General features: G+C 40.3%; 1 non-coding gene across 2 annotated transcripts; it reads left to right on the top strand.

The window, feature by feature from the left end:
• Positions 1–6549: 6549 nt before the first annotated feature.
• Positions 6550–16921, top strand: LOC109912712. 2 transcript variants are annotated; one of them, XR_007262695.1, is made up of 4 exons: positions 6550–6657; positions 11575–11893; positions 13582–13934; positions 16827–16921. It is a non-coding gene; the product is annotated as an uncharacterized LOC109912712 (transcript). The 2 variants fall into 2 exon arrangements; XR_007262696.1 differs by lacking the exon at positions 11575–11893 and having other exon boundaries at positions 6562–6657; positions 13099–13934.
• Positions 16922–18193: the final 1272 nt, after the last annotated feature.

The raw sequence follows: 18193 nt of genomic DNA, 5'->3' as shown, positions 1-18193 counted from the left end.
TGGTGGAGTGGGTGGGTAGGTAGCAAATGAAATTCAATGCATGGAAGTGTGAGATGGTGCATTTTGAGACAAAGAACATGGAGATATAGTGTAAAATAAGGTTTCCTATTCTAAAGTGTGTTTGAGAGTGGAGAGACCTGAATGTACATATATGTACATCATTAAAGGTGACAGGTCAGATAGAAAGACCTGTTAATCAGCATGCAGTACTCCTGGGCTTCCAAAATAGGGATATAGTGTACAAAAGAAGGAAGGTTATGTTGAATATATACATAAGAAATGAGTTAGACCTCACCTGGAGTATTGTATACAGTTCTGGGCACCATGCCAAAGGAGAGATAAGACTGTGTAGATAAGAGAGAAGTGTTTATGAGGAGACAACAAGGTGTAGCGCTGGATGAACACAGCAGGCCAAGCAGCATCAGAGGAGCAGGAAAGCTGACATTTCGGGCCTAGACCCTTCAGAAAATGTTTATGAGAATGTTCTGCACTGTAGGGATTCTATGATTCTGAGATGCTGCAGTTACGAGGTAAGACTGGAGAAGTTGGGACTGTTTTTCTTGGAGAGGAGAAATTTATGAGATTCAATAGAAATTTTCAAAATGATGAGGGATCTGGACATGCTAGATAAGAAGCCATTTCTACTAGCCAGAGGGCATGGTTTTAAACTGTTTTGTAAAAGAAATAAAGACAAGCTGAGGGGGAAAAATAAGTTTCACACAGTGGGGAGTTAGAGTACGGAATGCACCGCCTGGAAGTGTGGTGGAAACCGGTTCAACTGAGGCATTAGGGAGGGCATTTAGTGATTATTTAAATAGAAACAATGGCAGGGTTATGGGGAAAAGGCAGGAGATTGGTACGAAATTGAAATGCTCAGACAGCCAATGAGGACCTAATCGGCTGAATGGCCTCATTCTGCACCACAACAATTTTGTGAAGGAAGCTAGTGATTTTGAATCACTTGGAAACAAATGGCAATTTTCAACTTTTGCTTGGACAGCTAAAGATATGGTCGCCACTGAATCTTCAAAGTCTTTGTGAGAAAATCAAAAATTAAGCGGACTGAGCATTACAGACCAAGCTACAGTTTTCATTCTCAGGTGATAAAGGTCTTTGTCATATTTTACTTTCTAATTACATTTTGAAATCTTTAATAAACCACCTACCAATATGGTCCACTTTTTAATAAAACCCAAGACAAAATAATGAATAAACCAATATCCCTTCAAAGCAATGAGCTGCGGATATTAAAGATTTTATCTAACTAAGGGTATTCAATCGCTCAATGACAGCACACTGGATTTAAATCTTCGTAATATTGAGCATCAAGCTGTTTGGCTTTTAACTCTTTGAGAAATATTGCAACATTGCTGCGTGGAAAGCACAGTATTGCCACAGTGAAGAGGGAGGCCATTCAGCCCACGTATCTGCTAGCTGTTGGAATCATTAATTCACTGAGTGCTATTCTGTCACCTTCCTGCTGTACACTTGCATATTGTTCCTTTTCAAATAACCATCTAATTCTCTCATGAATGCCTCAAATGAACCTACATCAACTGTACCCTCAGTAATTCATTCCAGACCATAACCATGACCTAACTGAAAAAGTTTATTCTTTCTTTTGCCAATTACTTTAACTCTGTGCCTTCATTCTTGATCCTTTCTTGAGTGAGAATAGTTTTCCCTATCGACTGTATCCAGACCCTTCATGATTTAGAAAACCTCTATCAAATCTCCACTCAGAATTTTCCTCCAAGGAAAAAATTCTAATCTTTCCAATCTCGTTTTCCTTTGCTTTAATGTAAATTGTAGCCAAACAGCATAGGAGTTGTCTGTTGAGCAGGAGTTGAGCAGGTATTTGCTTTTCTGTGGTCCTAATGCTTTGCTAGATCATGATACTAAATGCTTCTGATTAAACTGGTTATAATCGTGCTTGCAATAGGCAGAAGAAATATTCCTGAAAATGATCATTGAATCAGATATGGTTAGGTGTTCTTTTTCTGAACTCATAAGAGATTCCTTTCTGGCCTGGAGTGTGATTGCAAATGTTGCAATTTTCTGAAACATCCCTGGGTGTGAGAGTCTCAATAAGAATTCCATTTTGCATTAGCTTCATCCTAGTTTTGCCTCTTTAAACTATTTTTGCACTCTTTCTTTCCCCTTTCAGTTTGCTATTATAAACATTTCTGGGCACTTGGACCTATTTTGAGAACTTATACCAGATACAGTAATAGTTAATTGTGCTTAAAGGGGCGCAGAATTTAAATTGCACTTCTTGTGATCAAATCATTGCCACTACTGAATAATCTAAAATATCAACACAAAGCATCAGTGAGTACTATAACACTGCTTCTGTCATCCCTGTTCTTTGCCTGTCTCTTTCCAACTCCGTTCTGAGTGCAAATAATAATCTTAAAGATAACAGAAAAGAGGGTATGAGCAAAATTCAGGCTTTGATAACAGGAAAGATAGATAGAAATGCTGGGAACATTAGAAGTCATACAATGAGAAGTAAGAATAAATTATATGTTAAAAATAAATCAGGAGTGATAAATTAGGAAAATATATTTATTACCTGCATTGCAATGTTGTATATCATTAGCAACCAAAACTATAGTATGAAAGTAAGTTTTAAAAGCGTATCTTAAAGCATATAGACAGGGTGGGGATATCCAATTTGACATTCTTTTCATTGAATGCATGTAGCTTTAAAATAAAAGCAAATGTGTCGGAAATGAAGACTTAGCTAAAGGGTACAGTGTGATGGTGATTACTGAGGCTTAACCACAAAGTAGCATGTTTGGAAACTTAAATATTCTAGTCTACAGGACCTTTAGAATGGGTAGCACATTGGGAAAGTAGAAGTAGAAATATTGATTAAAAACACAATTACATACTGGAAAATCAGGATTTTGGTAAGGCTGAGTAGGACAGCAAGGATAGAGTATGTTGGGGAAGCTTTCTTTGATATAGTGGGGCAATGTATAAATGTGCAGATCAGGGCATGTAGCATGGACGTATAGTTATAATGGGAGATTTTAATTTTTGACTTTGAGCAAAACAGAATACCCCAATAATAATGACAATAACTTCTAAACTATAATTGGGAGAGTTTTCTGGAATAGTATATATAAGTAGGATTTGTTACAGTAAGGAACTATCTTCTGAGTAGTGATTTGATTGAATTGAATTTGATGGCAGGTTTGAGAGAAAAAAACAAGAGTCACATAACAGAATTTCTAACTTAGTTAAGACAAACTGCAAAGCAAAAAAATAAATAAATTGACTCCGTAAGATTGGTGAACTGAACGTTCAAACAAGTTTTTGGAACAATACAAAACCAGGATATACATCTAAGAGGTAAAAGTTCCAGTTATGCAGTTAAATAACGTTCAGCAACAAATGTTGTACAGGGATTATCAAACTAAAGGAAAGGCATACATAAATGTATGAAATAGTATACATTCAAAAGACAGAGAGCAAAGTAAAAACACAAAGGATTACAAAGAAAGTACTGAGAGGTCTAAAATGGCAATATGAAAAAGGTATGTAGAAAACTTCAAAAAATCAAAGCTAAGTACAGATTCTTACAAAAAGATTAAGAAAGGTAAATCAATATGCAGAAATACAGGCCCACTAAAAACAGACACATATGATACATTAATGAATAGTTCATAGCCATCTTCATGGTAGGGTAAGAGGATCAAGACATAGGGACAGAATTAGGTCATTTGGCCCATTGAGACTGTCCCACACATCAAAGGCTGATCTGATAATCCTCAACAACACTTTCCTGCTTTATCTCCATAATCCTTCATTCCCTTACTGATTAAAAATCTACCTCAGCCTTGAATAGACTTAACGACCCAGCCTCAACAGCTCTCTGCATTAAAGAATTCCACAGATTCATTACCCTCTAAGAGAAGAAATTCCTCCTCATCTCTGTCTCAAATGGGTGGCCATTACTCTTAGATTATACCATCTTGTCTTAGGCTCTCCTACAAGAGGAAATAACTTCTCCGCATTTACTTTGTCAAGTCCCTAAGAATCTTAAATGTTTCAATAAAGTCTTCTCTTTCATCCAAACTCCAGTGAGTACAATCCCAATCAACTTGTCATCTCCTCGTAAGAAAATCTCTCCATACCTGCAATGAACCTAGTGAACCTTCTCTGAATTGCCACCAATGCCAGTTTCCTTGGATAAGAAGCCCAAAACTATTCATGGTTTTCCAGCTGTGATCCGAGTAGTGCATTGTATAGTTTTAGGGAGACGTCTCTAATTTAATTCTCCATTCCCTTTTAAATAATTAAATACTTTGCCTGTGACCCACTGAACTGGGATGCTAGCCTTTTGTGATTCATACAGAACACTGGGAGGGTGTGTTCCAGCTTTCTGCAGTCTCTCTCCCTTTTAAATAATATTCAGATGAAATACTAGAAGTACAGGAGAATCCAAAATTAAGTCAAGGGAGGAAATTATTAGAATTTTCACAAGTAAGGCAATATTAATGAAGGAATCATAGAATAGAATCATAGAATCCCCACAGGGTGGAAGCAGGCCATTTGGCCCATCAATTCCACACTGCCACTCCAAAGAGGACCATCCCACCAAGACGCACCCCCCTACCCTGTCCCTGTAACCCTATAGTTCCCATAGTTCATCCAACTAGATGGGATTTTCAAAGTTCTAGAATGTCCTGGTTTCCATTCCAGGATATTAAAAGAAGCAAGTGTGAAAATTGATGTGTTGGTTATATTTTTTTAAAGCACTTAATATTCACAAATTGTATCTTTGGATTGTAAATGACAGTCCATTATTGAAATGGAGGGAGAAAACAAAAATTGTAGAGTTGAGAAAAGAGTCAGTTTTTAAATTTTATTCACTCACGGGATGAGGGCGTCACTGGCTAAGCCAGCATTTATTGCCTATCCCTAATTAACCAGAGGACAGGATGGCAGTTTCCCTCCTTACAGGGTATTCGTGAATCAGATGAGGTTTTTCCTGAAAATCGACAATAGATTGATGGTCATCATTAGACTCTTAATTCCAGATTTTTAACTTTTAATTAAAATTCCAACGTTGCAGGATTCGAACCCAGGTCCCCTGGACATTACCTGGTCTCTGAATAATATCACTAGGCCATCGCTTCCCCATCAGGAATATGGAAATATGAAGGACAAGTCAAGTCTCCATTTTTAGTTATATTTGTTTGAGGAAACAGCTAGCATGTTGAAGATTTTGTGATTCGGTGGGTAGTGTCCCTACACTCAGCCAGAAGCTCTAGGTTCAAGTTCAACTTCAGGACTTGATGGCCATAAAATCTGCGTCCATAATGCAGCCAAACATGGTGAGTATCAACTAGCAACAAATTCCACTAGTAGACCATAAGAACAGAGATCCCTGATCAGCCTTGTGAGGGAAAGAAATTGGAGCCACTACCATCACTATTTTTTATTTTAAAATTGTACTTTATTCATAAAGATCTTTATTTAAAACGTAGTCACTAAAGCGGTTTGATTCTGTACATTCTTTACATATGTAGAACAAACGAACCCAAGGCATTTCTTACTTATAGAAGACTGTATTTACATACATTTGAACTGACATCTTGGTCTATTCGTGGTGGTTGTCATGGAGCTGTGGGTCAGATCCCATGTCTAGAAGGCAGTGAACTCAAGAAGAAGAACTAGCATAGTAGATAGTTTACCTATGAAAATTGCCTTACAGGATACAGAACATATTAGCCAAAATTAGTGCACATGAACTTGGAGGTAACCTTCCATAGGAGATAATGGAAGTTCACTTTGGATATAAGTGTCTGGTGGTGTTCCTCCAAGATCTGTTTTGGGGGTCTTGGCTTTTCAATATATTTATCAAGGATTGTCAGAAGTCCTTGGGAATTGTGCATGAATAAACTAGGAGACGGCGCCATGAAGTACAGAGGGATGTAGATAAAATTAAGTGGCTGAATTATACAGTGATAAATATGGGAAGTATGAAGCAATCTTCGGATCCAAGAAATATAACAGAATATTTATTGGCAGAAAGATTACGGATGAAAGGCAAAAAAAAGTAATTGGAAAGGCTATTGATTTTTTTAAAAATCTGAAATTGGAGGTAATACCAGAGGTTACACAACGTTGTTCAGAGCCTTAATCAGTCCATCTGGGGTATTCAAGGACTCCATTTGAAGTTCAGTTTCAGGTACTAAATCTGGCGTAGCCAGGCCAAATCACCAAAACAATCCTGGGGATTCACAAATTAAAGCAGGAAGTACAAACTGCTTGCAGCCTCCCATTGCAGGGTTAAATAACTTTGATTTTTATTAAAGAAAGATGGAAATGATAAACCTGTTTGAGGCACGGATTACAATATACCAGCAGGTCGGCTCGTTCTCACAGGCTGCATTTCCACATCTTGCGAGCCAGATTTAGGAAATTGCTCGGGCTTTTTTTTTTGAAGTGTTATTACGCGAGCTCAGGTAGAGAGTGATTGGCTGGAGTCGGAGTCAGTGAGGAAATTACACCATCCGTCCCGGGCCGCGGAAAGCAGGGCGGAGGGGCGGGGGAATATTACTAACATAACAGTCAGAAGCACCAGGCTACTAAAGGATCGCAATAATGCCTTACGTCCTCATCAGCACTCAGATCCGACTGGTAAGTAAATGTGCACGTTGCATATCGTGTGTGCGCACGGGATGGGGCTCGTTTGCACTGGGGTCGTCAGCAAGGCACCAATTCTTGCTCAGGTCTCCTCCTGCACAGCCTGCAGAAATAGCGTTTGTCCCCGACTCCAACGCCGGGATTTATCTGTCCCGTGGAGCTGGTGTTCAATCACCATTCACGCCGAGGAATGGAATATGGACGGGAAGTAGGAAGGGTCGCTAGACCCGAAACGATAACTGTGTTTTCTCCTTCACAGATGCTGCCAGACCTGCTGAGCTTTTCCAGCAACTTATGTTGTTGTTCGTGATTTACAGCATCCGCAGTTCTTTCGGTTTTAATTGGGAAGTAGGAAGTGTCTGATGTGAGTCGGAAGCTTCTCGCACTCATAGTCAAAAGTACCATCTTGGCCCGAAATAAATGACCGAAGTTGACCTAATGTTCGGAATTATTTTGTTCTGATCCCACCAAATCCTAAGTACTTAAAGACTGAAATTGACAATCCAGGCGCAACTAGCTGGAGAAGTGGTACCTGCTAACTTAACCAAACATTAATTGTCATGCGGACAGACTGATTCTTTAAGTGGTGGCTAAGCCAGACCACAGCCAACATTGGCAAGATCATAAGTATCCGGTTTCTCTTCAGTTAAAACTATACTGCAGCCTCTAATACCAATCCTCCTTGGTATCTACTCAAATATATAGTCTTGGTACTGAGGTCAACCATTCTGCCACCAACATTCAGTCCAGAGCTAAGATGGTATTCACCTCAAAGTCGATAACCCCGTATGACGCCGTTTCTCATCCACAGTGCTCTTAAAATTGCTTTTTGTTTTGCTACTGTGGCTTAACTTTTCCAAAATACAGTGTCATACAGGACGAAAACAGACCTTTTGGCTCCTCGTCCATGCTGATCAGATGTCCTAAACTGAATTTGTCCCATTTGCTTGCATTTGGCCCATATCCCTTTCAACCTTTCCAAATATCCATTTACCTTTCCAAATGTCTTTTAAATATTGTAATTTTACTCACTTCTACCACTTCCTCTGGCAGCTCATTCTATATATGCAGCACACTGTGTAAACAAAAACAAAGTTGCTGGAAAAGCTCAGCAGGTCTGGCAGCAACTGTGAAGAAAAAAAATCAGAGTTAACATTTTCAGGTCCAGTGACCCTTTGTCAGAAATACAACTCACATTCTGTGTGAAAATGTTGCCCCTCAGGTTCCTTTTAAATCTTTCCCCTCTCACCTGAAACCAATGCACTCTAGTTTTGGACTGCCCCACCCTGGGGAAAAGACCTTGGCTATTCAACTTATCTAGACCCCTCATGACCTTATAAACATCTATAAGGTCACCCCTTGGCATCCAACTCTCCAGGTCAAAAAGTCCTAGCCTATCCAGCCTCTCCTTATAACTCAAACCCTCCAGTCTTGGTAACATCCTTGTAACTCTTTTTTTGCACCCTTTCCAGTTTAATAACATCCTTCCCATAGTAGGGCGAACAAAGTTCTACACGGTACTCCAAATGTGGCCATACCAATGTCTTGTACAGCTGTAACATGACATTTCAACTCCTGTACTCAATCCTCTGACTTATGAAGGCAAGCTTGCCAAATGCCATCTTCACCAAGCAGTCTAGCTGTGACACCACTTTTAAGGAACTATGTACCTGCACCTTTATGTCTATCTGTTTGATAACACTTCCCAGGACCCTACCATTAACTGTACAAGTCCTGCCCTGGTTCGACTTTCCAAAATGCAACACCTCGTATTTATCTAAAAATCCATCTGCCGTTCCTCAGCCCACTGGCCCAGTTGACCAAAATTCCATTGTATTCTTAGATAACCTTCTTTACTGTCCACTATACCACCAATTTTGGTGTTACCTGCAAACTTACTAACCATGCCTCCTATATTCTCATCCGAATTGTTTATATAAATGATGAGCAACAGTGGACCCAGCACTGATCCTTGTGGCACACCGCTGGTCACAGGACTCCAGTCTGAACAACAATTCTCTAGCACCAGTAGCTCAGGCAGATTGTTCTAATTCTGAATTAAGCCTCGTTTTCCCCTCCCCATTCATCCATGTTAAATGTCACTGCTTCGACATACTGTGCAGTGAAATTGTGTTTTGCTTCTGTAGCAAAATTCTTTTTTATCATTCCTTTATTTGGCCTTGGCCCCGAACAGTCAGAACTGCTAAGTCACAGTTCTCTTAAAAATGTTAAAAGGTTAAATCTTTTTATGTGGACAGATTATTAGCCTAGGCCACCAGTCTCTCCCATATAACCTTGTCCTTTTCCCAGTTTTCAGTGATGCCCAGACTAGTGTTGCAAACATTGCCCTCTCAAACTACCCTCCATTGCTCTTTAGCTCCCAACCTTTGCAACATTGCAGCATTATCTTCCTATCTGCTTCATTCACACCTTCAGTTCAAGTTAGCTGCACCTGGCTCTATTTGTCTGCTCTGCTGTTGGCACCTGCCTTACTCTCCTGTTCTGAAACTAATATTTCAAGATAGTGAAGCTTAAGAATATTTCAAAAGCCTTCATAAACCCAATTGCTTTTGGAGGGGCCTGGGGGGAAATTGGCTGGCATTGTATACAAGCCTTCAGAACAAACAGGACTACTTCAGAAAGTAAATTTTCAAATACAAATTTTGCAATAATGTTACTATAATGTTAAATGCTAATATAAAATAGTATGACTACCATTAATCTCAAAACTTAAGTGAAGAAAATAAATTAGAAAAAGTCTCATCAGATGAAAAAACTCTAAAATACAATGTCCAAAGGCTAGTTATGAGTGTTCATAGAATTCCTACTGTGTGGTGACAGGCCCTTCGGCCCAACAAGTCCACACCGACCCTCACAGCATCCCACCCAGACCAATCCCTCTGTAACTCACCTAATCTACACATCCCTGAACACTATGGGCAATTTAGCATGGCCAATCCACCTAGTCTGCACATCTTTGGACTGCGGGAGGAAACTGGAGCACCCGGAGGAAACCCACGCTGACACAGGGAGAACGTGCAAACTCCACATAGACAGTTGCCCAAGGCTGGAATCAAACCTGTGTCCCTGGTGCTGTGAAGCAGCAGGTCTAACCACTGAGCCACCGTGTGCAATTGGTTTATCAATAACTAATTCTATCCACTGCAATATGCCGTGAACATGCAAAATCACTAACCAGCCGCACTGGTTTCTACTGATTAAATTGTGCAACTGACCAGCTTTAAAATAAACGCCCATTAATTTTATGGTTTTTAAGTGATCTAATTTGCCTTGTTTTGAGAGACGGCCTGGTTTATTTTGAGCAGGAAAAATTCCCTTTTAATGTGCAATTAATCAATGCATTTGGTTTCACTGGCAGTTCCAATAAGAAGTGGGAAAATACTGTTACAGTTTTAATAAATGTCTTCGATATGCTGTGTCCTAGGGCCCCTTTCAAGATTTAAAACTACCCTACTGTTCTCCCATGACTCCCAAGTGCTGCCTGACTGAACTCAGTTGACCAACTAGTGCAGTGGATTTACCCAATGGGCCAACAGGAGAGGCAGAATACCTTCAAATTTAATCACCTTGTCAAAACTATTTTGTAAGTTCTTGCTATGTTATGAATGAATTGGATGTTAGTCATGAAATTAAGCAGCTCAGTAGGTCCACTTCCTTGTCTTTTCTACGTCACCCAGCAAATTTCTCCTTTTCAAGTGTTTATCCAATTCCCTTTCGATAATAACTAGTGAATTTGCTTCCAACAGACTTTAAGGCAGTGAGTTCCAGTGGGTTGAGGCCTTGAAGGGATTTGATATCAATGATGACACATCATAAATTGTGACATTTTTCAAGTGGGAGCTGACTTGGCAGTGAACTGCGTAATAGGTGAACAGACTTGGTGCGAGTTAGAATTTTGGATGAGCTTATCTTTATACAGGATGAGAGATGAGATAACGACAAGAAATATTTTGGAATGATTGAGTTCATTGCAACAAAGTGGTAGCAACATATTGACAGGGACACCTTGTTTCAAGGGTGGAAGTAACATGGTCTTAGTGATAATGTTGGTGTGCAATCAAAGCTTGTTTGAAATCAGGTATGACACCATGTTCATGAGCAGTTTGGTTCTGCCTCTGACAGCTGCTAGGCTGAGGGATGGAGTATGTGGCGGGGACCAGTATGCACTTCCTTAATATTTAGTTGAAGGAGATTTCTGTTCATCTAGTGCTGGATGCTGGACAGGTAGACTGACAACTTACAAATGGTAAAGTGGTCAAAAGGGGTGGGAGACAGAGAAATTTAGAGGTCATCAGGGTACATATGGAATCTGACCTGTTTTTGAATGATGTAACCAGGGAACAATATTACGTAAGGAAAAAGATGGAATCAAGGACAGATAAACACCCCGGACAACAGTCTGGGAGCAGAAAGAAAAACCAGTACAGGCAATTCTCTGTCTACGTTTAGATAGAAAAGCGGAACTAGGTAAGAACAGTTGCACCCAGCTAGATGATGAGGCATTGGTGGAGGAGTAAGATAGCTCAGTTAACTCTTTTAAAAGGATGCAGATAGATTGAGAAAAGTGAGGACGGGGGTATAGTTTACCACGGTCACAGTCACATCAACTGTCATCTTTGATGTTTATAAGGGTTATTTTGATACTGTGGTCGGGCCAAAAACCTCATTGGTAGGATTCAGGCTTGGAGTTCAGTAAAAGCTGGGCACAAATTTGGAAGAGGCTGGAGGACGTTGAGGACGGTTTACCAGAGCAATGTGTTCAATCGTTTGTATTTTGCAGAAAGTGATGATGATGATGATTTGAAGCAGCTTCGCATGGTGTGGTTTAAATCAGTTTGGCAGTCACATCAATGAGCAATAATGGAGTTCTTGGTTTTGTCTTTTTACTAGTACCTGCTTGGAAGTAATGGAAGAATTTCGAGTCTGATTGAATGTTGCCAGGATACAGCATTAATACTCCTCCCCTGTCCATAACCATCCATATACTCACACAGACAGAGGGCTTTATGAACTTCCACCAAAAGAGGAAAGGGCACCCCCGCTCTTTGTCAACACAGAATTCTGATATCTGCAGTCGTTATGGATGGATCTTCTGAGTTGGAAGTGGAAATATCGCCACTAAATGAAAGTTTTAGGACAAAGAGTGCCTTACCAGACAGAGATTGCAAAATTGCAGTCCAAAATAACTTTTAAGTAGATACCATAAACGGTAAATATTTTGAAAAAACATCAAAAAGTGTACGAAGCAAAAGGCAGGGAAAATAGATCTAGTAGGAACAAGAGTTAGCTCCTTGACCAAAATTCATTCAGTTCCTTGAGTGCTTTTTCTATCTTTCTGACAGCTTTAAATGATTTCTGTATTCTGACTGCCAAGGCTCACTGCTCATCTACGTTTCTGAATTTCTCATTTTAGAAACATTCCGATTTGTCTTTGTTTTATTTGGTTAAGTGGATGACCAACACTGAATATCAATTGATGTGATTTTGCTCAGTCAATTTGTCTGTATCCACTTGCAACTTCCTGTTTCCAGCTACATTACTTACAAATTTAACCTGATTTGCACCCAACTGAAAACATGATGCACAACTCTCTATTCCTGTTGATAAATAATGTGAAAAATTGAAGCCCAAGGCAATGGCATTCAATCAGAAAACCTACTTTTTATTCTCTCTCGCTGTTTCTTACCATCCATCCAGTTTCTAGCCCACATTAAAAAAAACTATCTCCAATTCCATGTGTTCTATTCGTAGCAACTAACCTCTTTCATGCAGCCGTACTGAATCCCTGTTATATTGTTACCAACACAGTGGAAAGTAACAATACAGTGATGTTTCTACGGGAAGTCTTTGTTTTAAACAGCTAGCTCCTTGCATTTCCTCCTACACTTAGTCTAGGATTTATTGTAGGTAAACTTCAAACTGAATTTTGAATCAATGGATGGTGTTGCTTTTAATACAAAAATAGGTCATTTACAAATCACCTCTTTATAATATTGTTATATTTCTTAACTAATGAGTGACTAAGTTTATTTGATTTCCTGATTATTTATATTATTTAGTGTATAATCTGCTGAACGCAAATGTTTCTGAAGATGTCACCCATCTGCTCTTCCATTGTAAGACACATAGAAACATCACTGTATTGTTACTTTCCACTGTGTTGGTAACAATACAACAGGGATTCAGTATGGTTGCATGAAAGAGGTTATTTACATTATTTAGTGCATAATCTGCTGATATGCTGAACACAAATGTATATGAAGATGTCACCCATCGGCTCTTCCATTGTAAGACAATTATCGCTCCATATAATTGATGATTATTCTATACAAAGTACAAAATATATTGTTAAAGAATTCATTGTACATTGTATTTATAATATAAACTGCATTAACTCCGTTTTGCTTTATAAAGATATCAATAAGCCTGGAACTAAAAATGAGAACTGGTGACCATGAAACAACTAAGAACATGACTTGCCAAGCCTTGTTTGACAGCAGCTTTCAAACATTTGACCTCTATCACCTAGAAAAAAATCTGTCATCCTTACCTGGTCTGGCCTGCGTGTGAGTCAAAAGCACAAAGTGTGATTGACTCTTAACTGCCCTTTGAAATTGGCCTTGCAAGCTACTCAATTTAATCAAACTGCTACACAAAATGCAAATAGGAATAAAACCAAATGGATCATCCAGTATTAATGTAGATGCTGGAAACAACAATTGCAAGACATACTCAAACTTCCTTATTAACAGCTGAGGGCTTGTGACAAAATTGGAAGAACTGTCCCACATATCAGTCAGGCAACAACCTGACATAGTCGTACTCACTGATTCATGACTTACAGACAATGATCCAGACAACATCATCTTCATTCCTCTGTTCGTCCTATCCCACCAGGATAGACACACACCAGAGATGGCAGCACAGGGGAATTCAGCAAGAGTATATTGCCCTGAGAGTCCTCAACCTGACTCCAGTCCCTATGAAGTTTCATGGCATCAGGTCAAGCACCGGAATCAATAACAATTAACATCTACTGCCCTTAACTGGTGAATCAGTGTTCCTCCATGTTGAACATCCTTGGAAGAAGCTCTGAGGGCAAGAGGATGGAATGTATTCTGGTTAGAGGAACTTCAACACCCATCATCAAGAGTGGCTTGGTCACACCTTTGTTGGCCAAGCTGGTGAAGTTCTGAAGGAGATATCTGCCAGACTTGCACTGTGGCAAGTCATGAGAAAACCAACAAGAGGTAAACCAATTAATAACAATAATAACCAATAAACCTCGACCTGCAGCAAGTCCATCTGTCTCTGCCAGTATAATTGTCATTGTCATAGTCCTGATGGAGACAAAGTCAGGCCTACACTCTTGTTGATAGACAGTATCCATTTGTCTATCACTGTCACAGTGCTCAATGGGATAGATTTGTACCACAATACTAGCTGAAATTTGGGCAGTCATGAAGTGCCATCAACCATCAACTCAGCAAAATTATATCCAACCCAACCCTGGTTTGATGCAAAGTGCAGTAAAACATTCTATGAGCAGCATCAGGGCAGCACGGTGGCTCAGTGGTTAGCACTGCTGCCTCACAGTGCCAGGGACCCGGGTTCAATTCCACCCTTGGGTGACTGTGCAAACTCCACACAGACGTTCTCTCCGTGTCTATGTGCGTTTCCTCTGCGTGCTGTGGTTTCCTACCACAGTCCAAGGATGTGCAGGTTAGGTGGATTGGCAATATTAAATTGCCCATAGTGTCTAGGGTAGGGGGTGGGTCTGGGTGGGATGATCCTCAGAGATCGGTGTGGACTTAATGAGCCAAATGGCCTGCTTCTACACTGTAGGGATTCTATTCTAAATGACGTTATGGTGAAACGGGTAGTGTAATGTCATTAATTTAGAAATCCAGAGACCAAGCACGTTAAATGTTCTCACGTTGTGACTGCAAAGTACCTGTACCTGCACTGCTGGGCTCTTGTGGCACCGTGGTAGTGTCCTTACCTCATGGCAATATGGTTTGGGTACAAATCCCATACAAAGGTATCTAGAAATTGCAACAGGGATTTCTTGTGGCTCAGTGGTAGTGTCCCTACCTCTGAAACAGGAGGTCCAGGTTCCAAGTCCTACCTGTTCCAGAGGTGTGTCATAACATTGGTGGCACAGTAGTAATGTCACAGATCTAGTAATGTAGAACCCCACGTTATTATTCTAGAAGACACTGGTTCAAATCTCACCATTGTAGATGGGGAAATGATGACTCTTGAGGAACGGTGGTAGTGTCCCTACTTCTCAACCAGGAGTGGAATTACACCACACTCGAGTTGCACCTGCCCCAGAGATTTATCATAACAGATCTGAAAAGTTTGATGAAAAGAGTTGGGGACCCAATAGAATATCTCAAAATTTGCGCAGTTGGACTGAGTTGTGAGGAAGATGGAAAGCAGCTTCAGAAAGATTTGAACAGTTTTAATGAATGGCAAGAACATGGCAGATGGAATTAAGTGTGGAAAATTGTGAGGATATCCATTTTGATGGAAGAAAGAGATGTACAGAGTATTTCTTAAATAACAAGAGTTTGGACAGTGCAGATGTGAAATGAACCTAGGTGTCCTTATTCGTCGATCAGTAAAGGAAAACATACTGGTACAGCAAGCTATTAGGAAGGCTAATGGACTGTTAGCCTTTATTGTAAGAAGATTTGAGTACAGGAGCAGTGACGTCTTGTTTCAATTGTCTCAGAGCTTAGTTAGACTGCACCTTGAGCAATTTTGGTCTCCTTTCCTCAGGAAAGATATTATTGCCAGAGATCGAGTTCAATGAAGGTTTACCAGACTTGTTCTTAGGATGGCAAGACTGTCCTATGAAGAAAGATTAGGCAAACTGGGCCTGTATTCTCCAGTGTTTCAAAACATGAGAAGCAATCTCATTGAAACCTGGAAAATACCTAAAGGGATAAACAGGATAGATTCAGGTAAGATGATTTCCTTGGTTAGGAGGTCTATAACTAGGGGACACACTTTTAAAAAAGAGGGGATGTCAATGATTATGTTGAAGGTAGAAATTGATTGCCAGTAGCTGACGGGGTTATTGGAATGGGATGGGTATAAGGCATAGAAGTGGTTGATCAGTTATGGTCAGCTGTTGAAAGGCAGCGTAGAGTCGATGGTCTGAACGGATTACTCCTGTTCCCTTGTTTTCCTCAGTTACTTGATTTGTGCTGGGTGTGGGTCCACAGACACTGCTAGCCCCTCCTGTACTGCATTCATTACAGCATTATTTACGTGTGACCCAGGTGTCTATGTGTTGACAGGCTATTTGATAGTCAGGGGCATCATACAAGTGTGATCTCCTGCTGGAGTCATTGGACAGAGATGAGCAGTCAGAATCCTGTTATAATTCTTTCCACCTCCCCAACTTTATTCTGCCTGCCCACACCACCCTCCCCCAACCTTACTGTACTCCAACTGATAATGCTGATTTCAACCGTAAAGGTGTAGTGGTAATTTCATTGGATAGTAATCAGACACCCAGGCTAATGTTCTGAGGACCTGAATCCCACCATGGCAGATGGTGACATTTTGAATTCAATAAAGGATTGGGAACAAAAGACTTGTCTGATGGCCGTCACGTAACCATTGCTGATTGTTGTAAAAACCCATCTGGTTCACTCATAGCTTTGATGGAAGGAAATCGCCACCCTTCCCTGGTGTAGTCTACATGTGACTTCAGACCCACAGCAATATGGTTGAGTCTTAACTGCCCTATGGACAGGACAGGAAATGCTGTGCTGGCCAGGCTCATCAAAATCACATGAATGGCTAACATACCTGATCTACATATCCCTGAACACTATGGGGCAATTTAGCTTGGCCAATTCACCTAACCTGCACATCTTTGGACTGTGGGAGGAAACAGAAGCACCCAGCAGAAACCCATGCAGACATGGGGAGAATGTGCAAACTCCACACAGATGACCCAAGGGTGGAATTGAGCCCAGGTCCCTGGCACTGTGAGGCAGGGCAGCAGTGCTAACCACTGAGCCACAATGCCTCCCTAACTCCCCATCCTAATGCAGCGGGAGGGGAGAGAATATGAATCATGTTCAAGCAATTTCAGAAGTAATAATGTCTCTGTTTTATAGGAAACTGGGCCCACAATTGTGGGGGACGAGCACTCGGATGAGGAGCTTATGAGATACCTTGGAGCTGAGAAAACTATTGCATTTGGAAGTAACTTGTGAGTAAGGGTGTGTCAGAGCACTTCATTTAGGTCTTCAGCTGAGATTTTTGGCAGGGGAAAACTCTCATTTATTGTTGTGTCTCACGCCCGAAAAACAGTTGGAAAATGGTTAAAAGGCTTTACAATCGGTCTTGCTGAGTTTCTCCAGAAATTCTCATTTTTTAATGTCAAAAGCATTTCTGTTGTACTTAATTCTATTTATGCATTTTAAAACACTCGGGCACATTCAATGCCTAGATGTGCCTTTGCTTGTTCAAAAACTGAACAAGTTAATGATTGGTTTCAATATTAATATAAATTTCTAATCAGAAAGTTTAAGTCATTCGTCATTTTAAGATCAGCATATTAGAAAGGAGTGTCCCTTGTACCAGTTGACAAAAAGGAATATTAAGAGCTGAATGGACATGAAAAGGATCTAAAAATACCCTTGGGTCATGTGCATGTGAGAGCATGTGCAGCTGTGCACAAATGGTGTGTATGTCAGTATCTGTGTGTGCAAGCACATTTGCGCGTGTCTGCATTTGTGAGATCACGTGTGTCAGAATGAAAAGAGAGAACGAATGAGTGAGAAATAACGAAGGGAGTGAAATACACTCCCATCTCCCAATTAACAGCCATTCAGGTAGTAACCTGCCTTCTTGTTTTTGCTTCCGAAATGAATAACGTCCCATTTATCCAGACTTTTATACTGCATCTGCCATTGATGTGCCCACTCACCCAACCTGTCGAGATCATGCTGAAGGATCTCTGCGTCCTCATCACAGTTCACGCCCCAACCACCCAATTTGCTAATATTGGTGTACATCTTGTTTACTTTAGCAACACATACCTTTATCCCAAAATTTCTAGGAAATATACCTGGTACTCGTGTCTAAATTGCACCATGAACAGATGATTTGTTGTAGTTAAAAGGGTGCTACTCTACCCTTAATGACTTCAAAAGCACAAGTGTGCTTTTTTTCTGTCTCTATTTTGACTCCTTCTGTTTTCCTTATACTTACTGCACTGAATGAGTCTCTGCTCCACCACAAGTTATAAAATGGGTAATAAAAGACCTCTTCTGGATAGGTTCTGTTTAAGAAGCAAACCCTGATTAAATAGTTGTAGTGCCATTCAAAATAAGTCAACAACTGGTGTTTATGAAGTAATTGTGATGTATTTTTATGGTTGCTTACTGCATAGCAAATCACTTATAAAATCTTGAGTGGCATGGATAGGCTGAATAGCAAAGATCTTTTTCCCAGGGTAGCAGAGCCCAAAACTAGGGGG

The sequence above is a fragment of the Rhincodon typus genome, chromosome 8 (assembly GCF_021869965.1).
Source record: "Rhincodon typus isolate 14 chromosome 8, sRhiTyp1.1, whole genome shotgun sequence".
Classification (NCBI taxonomy): Eukaryota; Metazoa; Chordata; class Chondrichthyes; order Orectolobiformes; family Rhincodontidae; genus Rhincodon; species Rhincodon typus.
Note: the sequence above shows the minus strand (reverse complement) of the source record. Positions and strands in the feature narration are given on the sequence as shown.